The sequence below is a fragment of the Emys orbicularis genome, chromosome 1 (assembly GCF_028017835.1).
Source record: "Emys orbicularis isolate rEmyOrb1 chromosome 1, rEmyOrb1.hap1, whole genome shotgun sequence".
NCBI lineage: Eukaryota > Metazoa > Chordata > Testudines > Emydidae > Emys > Emys orbicularis.
In genome coordinates, this window is record NC_088683.1 from 165,692,405 (window position 1) to 165,701,674 (window position 9,270).

Below are 9,270 nucleotides of genomic sequence, written 5' to 3' on the forward strand. Positions count from 1 at the left end.
ATCCAATCAAAAACTAACCAATGCAGCTCAAATGTCAAATTATTGGACAGTCCTTGTGAACAGCTAATGCCAAATCCAAAATTTATTTATATAATTATTTGGTGAATAATTTTAAATGAAGAGACCCAAGAAAGCCAGGAAAAACAGCAAAGGGGAAAGAGAGGCTAAATCCATTAAATAAAAAAAAGGACATTCACTAGGACTTCTTTTTTGCTGAGCTCCAACAATGAGCATGCTCACCTAGGCATTGCTTGGATTATTTCTTTGACTGTCTGATTAAACTCAGACTCTTTTTGGCCAACAGCTGCTGAGACATAGAAGGAAAAAAAATAATTAACAAGGCTTGCTCTCCATCTGACATTCGATAGCTGGTTTTTGTCTTCAGGCCCACGCCTGCAAATAAAAGACAACCCTTCTTGATAAAATGAAATCCACAAGAACGAGACTCACTCTTTCCATCTCCCCAGTATCCATTGAACCACCTGAATAAGTAAGCCTCTCTGAACATTCAGTCCCCGCAGCCGCGGGAAATTGAACACCTCACTCGCCATGACACTAGCAGGAAATCAACACCCACCAAGTATGGAGTTATAATTAAAAAAAGAACAATAAGACAGCTGCTTTCAGCAGTGTTTTTAATCATGGATCTAGCACCCTAGGAGATTATTGGACTACAAGAGATTTAGGAAAGATTAGTCTTTTCATTACCGTTGGAGGGAGGGGGTGGGGGACGGAGGGGTTAGTTCCTATGCAATGCCAAACAGACATGTTTCTAGTATATATGTAGACAACTTGTGCTGTTGGTACCTGATTGTCTGGAATTTCAGTGGAGATCATAGGCAACAGGAACTACTTATTTCTATTTTGGGAGGGAAAAAGTTAATTGAAAACAGATCTGATCTGACTAGACTGATTAAAAATATTTTGTAAGGTAATTATTGTACTTTCCCCCCCTTCTTTAGCTTCTTCAGGGATCTCCAAGCTCTAAAACAATCATGAATTTGTCTCCACAACCTTGCTTGGGTGGTGGATTGATATTATTGCCCCACTGTTACAATGGGGAAGCTGAGGAACAGAGATTAAAAATTACTTTGGACTCTTTTTTTTAAACCCTTACATTTCAGAGCCTTCTGAGAAGTGGAAGTAGGTGGGATCTTTTACACTGGGAAAGAAGAGTTGGGATTTTGGATACAGTTAAGGCACTAAATCCATATGTGGGGCACCTAAATTGAAGTGGCCTGATTTTGCAGAAGGACTGAGTCCCCCAAATCCTATTCAAAGCAAATAGGAGCTGCAGGAGAGCATCATCTTTGAAAAATAATCATTTTTACCTCTTGCCCCCTATCCCATAGATGGCAGACCCAGAAGCTTTGGAAAATGCCCTCCGCATAAGAGTCAGATCCTGTTCAGGCAGGAAGTGGAGAATTAACAGGTGCTGAGGGTGGTTTAGCAGCAGTGGAAGAGAATCCACCTCATGATGCCTCCTATAGGCGAGGGATCCACATCCTGGAAAGGCAAGGTGGGCAATATTGTATTAGATGCAGTCTGGGGAGATAGGGGGATGCATGTAGGAGCTCTTGTACATTTAAACCCAAATGCAATCACAGGTGCACTTCCTGCACCTTTGTTTTACCCTGCACCAAAGACTAAGCCAGAGATGACCATGCAAAATAGGCCCAGCAGCATCCATCATCTAGGTGTCAACTTGCAAAGTTGAGGGCGTCAGTTTTCAATAAATTGTGTATAGTAGGTACCTTAACCTCCAACCTTGCACTAAAAGGCATGAAAGAAAACCAGGGCTTTTGTCCCCCTACAATCCTGTCACCCAGAGAGATAGCTAAGACAGTCACTGGGACAGCCTTGAAACATCTGCTCCAGCCTACAACTCCTATGCACTTTATTTGTGCCATGTAATCATTGTCCCATGCTTGCTACCACAAAAATCAAAAGCCCAAGCCCTCAAAGCTACCCCTTCATCCAGCTGCCTGAGAGAGCACCTCCAGCAGGCTGCCAAAAGGACAACTAAAATATCCTCATTCCAAAGCTTCCCCCTCAATCACACCTACAGCAAGTGCTCCAGCTCTCAGTGTATTCACTCACTCTCTCACATGATAAGGTCTCCCGGGAGTAGAAAGAAAAAAGGAACAGAAACCTATTTCTTAAGCATCTCCTGTTCTTGTTGGATGGGCAATCACCATCATACACTAAACCTCGGGCTGCTGCTACACAGACTGGAACAATGAGGAAGGTGCACACAGAAATTAAACCCTCTCAGATCCTAAACCTCTCCCTGACACTGAATTTCTCACACTGCAGGGAACTCCCCCCAAGCAAATCAAAATCTTAACAACAAAAAAAGGGGGGGAGGGACAGAGGGAGTTGGGGAAAGAGGCAAATCACTCTTCTGAGTCTCTCATCCCCAACGGGAAATACGCTACCAGCCCACCACCTATAAAAAGGGGACACAGTCTCTGCCCCAGAACTTAAGAAAGGCATAAAAAAGATCTGACTGGAAGCTGAAGCTAGATAAATTGACGGCTAGACATGAGCAAATTAACAGTGAGGGTAATTAACCATTGAAACAAACTTACCTAGGGATGTGTTTGATTCTCCATCGCTCAAAGTCTTGACATCAAGACTAGATACATTTCCAAAAGACATGCTCTTCCTCAACCAGACATCATAGGCTTGATGCAGGAATCGCTTGGTGCCGTTCTCTGGACTGTGTTATGTAGGAAATCAGACTAGATGATCCTATTGGACCCTTCTGTACTTAATCTAGGAACTTGATAGACAGTAAAGTCTTTAGGCCTGGGTCTTCATGTGTATTGAGATAACACTTGAAGACAGAGTTGTTTGGGCCCTTGCTGTCTGATTCTCCAACAAGAAAAATTCGCTTTCTGGACAAAACATTTTCTGCAGAAAAATGTCAATGCTGTTGGAAATCTCTGATTTTCCATTGGAAAAATTGTTCTCAGCTCTCCAGCTCCCCTGCTCCTTGGCAGCCTGCCTAGAGGGATGCTGGGGAGCTCGGGTTTGCAGGCTCCTTGGCTCCAGGGCAGTCTTCCAGGCTGATTGTCCCAGAGTGGGGACTGCCAGAGCTTCCAGCTCCTCAACCCAGCTCCCAGGGCTCCTGGCAGCGCAGGGACCCTCAAATATTTTGAAAATGTTGAAACCAAATAACAGAATTCGTGTACTGCAGGAAATTTCCATTTTTTGTTCATTTTGAAAAAAAAATAATTTTTTTTTGAAATTTCAGAATTTCCCACAGCACGGGAATTCCAGTTACCAACGTTCAAGGGCTGGCCAAAGACTGTGGAATGAATTCCTCCAGGAACTAAGGACCATCACAAACCTCACGACCTTCTGCTGTAAGTGCAAGGTGTATTTCTTTGACATTGCCTTCTCTAACATAGCCACATGTGTATATATTAAAAATCCTAAATGTGGATCAATTGTATAGTCACTTGCTTGAGCACACGGTGGTTTGTTGTGAAATATACTCAAGAGACCCAATAATCAATGTCAATCAGGTTTATTAAAACGGTACAGGAAAAAGGTTCTATATACCAGTCTCCGAACAGCAGTCCTGTGCAATGACGTTACATTCACCTTACACAGGTGTGCTCCAAGAAGTTACATCCCTAAAGCCATCTTTTTATACACTACTTGTTTACCAGTAAAAAAAGGTACTAAATTTGTCACCTGAAACTGAATTTAATCAATCACTGTTTACCTTGTTTGTTTCTGGCACCATGGTGTACCAGTTTATCTTTTGTTCTGAACCCACGCATTCCAGATCATTATGCACCCGTATCTTTCTTCTGAGCACATGCATTCCAGGTACTAAGAGGCATGAAGACACCTTCTAGGTTTCTGTGGGTAATGCCTTTCCTGTTGCTGTGAGGAAATAATCGTATGTACTGATACTGACAGTTTTCTTATCTACTCAAGCCCAAGCTCACTTCAAGGTGTTATGGGATACTTAGCATGTGTGTACAGGACTATAACAAAAGGTACAGGCCAATTTGACCTCTATAACTTCTATACTGATGCTTAATAATATATATACTTAAATGCTTGGAATATATGTTGCAGATAGTATTATCAGAATAATACACTGGTATGCTAACCAGGATATATTAGTCAACATAAACAAAACACTTTACTGCACACAATTCTCCCCCTGGGGAGAGATGAGAGAACACACACGACATATTAGCCATCTCGCTTAATGCACTACTGAAATGCACTCATATTACAGTATGCAGTATAAGAACCTATACAGAATAGAGCCTAGCACATTGTGGGTGCGACCAGACATGTAACTGTTCCTTTTATTCTAAAGAATTGTATACAATTCTTTAGGAGCATGAGTAACTATAAGCAGCACAAAAAATGAGGGCATATCAACATTTTCGAAAACTCTCCTTTTTGATCAAGGGACTTGACCAAGAACAGAAAAAGACAGTGTCAGAGACAGGATTAGACCAAGTGTTCCTGGCTCCCAGGTCTATATTCACTCTATAGCTCCTCACCTGATCTTCCCCTTTTCCACGCCAAGAGAAAAAAACAGCTGAATTTAATATAAAAGAAGCCCTTTTGTACTATTCTATTTTCTATGGACTACTTAACTTCACTTGCAGTTTCACCTGAAAACTCTGCATCATTTAAATTAAAAATTAAAAGCAATTGAGAAGCAACAGATCATTTACTGCAGTGTCAACTTTATTGAAAAACAAATGATGTTCACATGTCTTAGGATCTAGCTTCATTACAGAAATTTTTTTGCAATAAGTTAAAAAACGTTTACTGAACAATTACGAAGTCAGACAAAGCAACCAGGATATATATAAAAGGTCCAAAAGCAGCTTATAATACAAAACAGTTATTGTAGTGGAGAATTTCACAAAATGTTTGTTTGTTTTACAAAACTCCCTCAGTTGATAAAGCTATTTTTAAAAAAATCACATTACATTTCAAAGCTCGGCACGAGATTTTAAAAATGGAATAGCCCCATATTTAACGGCTGTGCTTCCCTTCACAATCTGGTTAAGATTTACTATGGTCTTAACATGTACGCATTTGCATTTAGGACAAAAACATGTTTTTTTTACTGAATAGTTTTTAGAACCTATAACAAGAATATTACAGATACCAATGGTGTTGATCTTGAAAAGGAGGTATTAACAAGATGAAAATAAGGCAACTGAACTGACTGCAAACTATTTTTAGAAATTAAACTGGTTAAAATGACAGATTGCAATCACATACAAGAAAGTGTCATCTCTTAGTACACGAAGGCTGGCCAAATGAGTTTCCCCCCAGAGTTCTACAATGCAGTTTGTGGCCACCATTTTTAATAGAAAAATGTGGACCATAGTAAACTGCATGCTGGGAACAGCGGGTCATACATCTGCATTAAAGATAAAACAGACGCAATCTGCTCCCAATTTACACAAATTTGGCACAGAGCTTCAATTCCCTGAATGAAACCTGCCCCAAGATGCAACACAGAATTCTGGCAGCTTTGCTGTATTCTCCAGGAATATCCACACCAACATCATGTGAAATTTGAAAAGTAATTTTCACAAGATATTTTCTGTATCTAAGACCTGGTGCAGAGTACAAAACACACTTCCTTGGGTTTCAAGATTGCCCATTCAACTGGTCTTTAATATTCAATAGTCATAAAATTATTAACAAGACTGGATATTTTGTTTCTTTTTCTAAAATGCTGTTATCACTAAAAAAGCCTCAGGCAGTATCAGTATTCAAAGTGCACTTCATTATGTGTCATTAAAGTCAGGTTCCACTCAGAAGAGTGATTAAAAATTGCATATAGGCTTTCATATATAGTGTGCCCCAGACACTCCAGAACTAATGTGCTTTCTTTACAGGTGAAAAGGTTTTTCTAATTTCTGTTCCTACCAAATCTGACAAGTCAGGCTTTTTTTGTTTGTTTGTTTGTTTCTTTTTTTAAAAAGTTATTTTCCAGGCTAGAATTGCATTTTAAGGCCTTTTTTGGTTAAAGTAGCATTGCATTAACATGTACTGCAGCTTCAGCAAATGAAAGACAAGCTGGTCTGAGACTTTCAAGCCTGCCGAAGGGAGCTAGATACTCGAATCCCACTGAGTTTGGTACCCATGTGCCCCTTAAGCTTCTTTGAAAAATCTCAGCCCTTGTGGTTGTGTGCTCTGTAAAATTAGGAAGGAGCTTGGCAAGGGGAAGAAGCTTTGAGATCCAACACATGATTTTTTTTTTAAATGAATGAAAGACTATTTTCTATGTGTTCTTGATGTACTACACACTCAGCAGAAAGGTTTTGAATGTGAGGAATTGTATACAGGAATCTGGTGGCTTTAAGACACCTACCTACCCACCCATCGATAAATAACCACCCATCAGAACAGAAGCTTGTTTAACAACAAAAATAACTGCCTTTTCAGTGCAAATGAGTTCACATGGAATGTATTCTACTGTCCAGTTTCATTATTTCCACATTAACTAGACTATTATGTTGTTTGATACCATAGTGGATGAGGTGTGTATGCAAGGCAGGTAGAATACAGTGACTACTGTAATACGCAGGCATTCAAAGAGGACAGGTTAATTACAGGCACAAATATGGGAATGCAACATATTTTAGTAACAAGGCAAGTGTTCAGTTGCAATCAAACATAGCAGCAATCTGAACAGAGGTATTAACGAGCAAGTAGAAGTCACAAGCCTTTGTTTCAGTAGAATGAAGTGGTTTTATTAGGCAAAGCCATTTGGAGGTGAACCCACAAACCTGAGTTTCTCTCATATTGGAGACAGTCTGGGTGGAGTCTTTCCTACCCAGTTAGCCCCCAACCACAAGAGTATGATTCATTCATGGAAAATTTTTGCAATGCCGGAGGATAATATGAACACTATTGTCACTCAAGTGGTTATTATGCCTCCATTCCCTCTGCCCTCCCCTTTCTTTCAAAGTTCTGAGTCCGCCTCCCGTACCTCCCTCCATTAAGGACATTCAACAACCCTACATGAAATACAGTTTACTAAACTTATTGACTCAAGAGCTGCAACTAGCTTGTGGATCTGAAATTTAAGACACCCAGACAATCTGTGTGCTGGCAACAAATTACTGTACAGCTCCAAACCGTAAATTCCCTATTTATAAAATTAACCATTCTGCCAAAAAGTTAGCAGGAAGGTTTTAAGTAGCTAATATGCAGACACAAAAGTTCTATCCAGTGTATAAAACGGAGGTTTGATTCTGGTGCTCCTGATTGGGTTAGAAAGCTGTGTGCTCTGGTGCAACATTCCAGTGCAAGTGCTAGCCCTTTACGAAGGCAGTGACGGTCAAGGAATGAGTGATCTGAAGTACAGGAACAAGCAATCCAGCACGGCAGGATTTAATTGCTTACGCTCCTACAATGATGGACTTGGTTAACAACACTTTTTGGGGGAAAAGAAGCATATGCTACTTACATAGAGCTTTCCGAGAATTCCCACAGAGACGCTAGTGCTAAAATAAACTTGGGCTTGAGCAAGGTATTAAGGGATAGATTTTCTAATTGCCTCTTACAGAGGCATTTTGTAAACATTGCAAAGACTCTTACAAAAAACCTGGATAGGATCCTTTGGCAGGATACAGACTGGGAGGTAGCTCAATTCCCAGTTACACTGAGGCACACAGGTTAAGTGACTTGCCCTAGCCAGGAAAAAAAAACCCAAAAACTCCCAGCTTTCTGCTTTAACCACTATATCACGCAGCCTTAAGGAGGCATAATAAACCAGGGAGCCATTTTTAAAAAAGGCAGATCCCTGGAAATCAGAGCTCAGAAGCAGCTGAAATAACAAAGAAGTCAAAGGAAGCCAAACTGCCCAAACCAAATGTGATGCGTTTGTGAGAGATGGACAAGGCTTTGTATGTGTGTAAACAGAGTTAGGCTTTGTTGCAGCCTGAAAGCAAATCAGAATCATCTCCCCAGAGAAAACTCAATTGCTGGACAATGACTGGTGTCCACCTGTCTGCAAATCATGCGAAAAGTGGGATTTCATCACCTCCACAGAGGCGGGGAATGTGGTATTCTAACAGAGTTACAAAATGACTAGTCAAGCAGCAGCTTCAAGAACAGCAACAGGAGACAATGTGAATGGGGCAATTGTCCCTAGTTTTCCCCAAGCTCTCCACTCACAGATGATTTGGGAGGGGGACCCTAACTGAACAGAGCCTACAAGATTACACTTGCCACCCCCGACCGATATTTCATGAGTGTCTGCTGCTGCCTCTCTCAGTGCCTAAGGGAGTCTGCTTCAACCCTGAGAGGCTGCCTGCTCAGCAACACACTTCCCAGTAACTAGAGACCACAAGACAGTCAGAGGTTACAGTTGTGTATAGATTCTGGCTCAAAGCGGGAGGCTACTGTGGTTGGAAAAGTCAGTAGTCGCACTTCTCCACCCCTCCAGTCCCTAGGATCTAGACCTCAGGTGGTGGTACAGCAGCTTCAGGACCTTAGTAGCATAGAGCTGAAGCCAGAATTGCTTTCATGGTGGAAGTGGAATAATTCAGTAATATCTTGTGGCCAGGACCCCTGGAGTGCTGGTGTGCATATAGAAGATGGCAGCAAGGTTGTTGTTAGAGGAATGTTCCACAGTCTCCACCCAACAGGACTGCAACACAGAGTAAGACAACAGATCAGGGCATCTGCCCAGAGCCTCTATTCCTGGGGAAGGAGAGAGATGAATGCCATTTGTTAAAACCTAGGTGGCCCAGGGAGGCTACTGCTTTAAGGTATCATGACATCGGAATTTAAAAACCATGGGGGTACAAACAGGAAAGTGTCTCTTGGGTCCTTCACTGCTCCTTCCTTTCAAGGAATAAGCGTGGAAAAAATAATGGCGTCAGCATATTAATTTCAATGTTAATTCCCCATTCCTTTTCATTCACAAACACAGATTATTTTATGGAGGAACCTGTTCTCTATAGCTCTCCCATACTTCCAAGCATAGCTAGGGCATATTTTTAAGGTCTGTTCTGTTCCTAATGGATTTCTAAGGAAGTAACTTTAGCCACAAGAAGCCCATAGATATCTTGTTAAACTGGATGATGGGCTTTGAAAAGGATCCTGTGACAATGGAATGCACTAAGCTATCTAGAACGACTGAAGGACACAAAGGTTTGGTTTTTGTGTTTTAAATAACTCATGGCATCCAGAAAGTTTATTAGAATCTGAGAAGGAAACTGTGTGACTGATGCACTGTTTTGTTGCTGGCCTGGT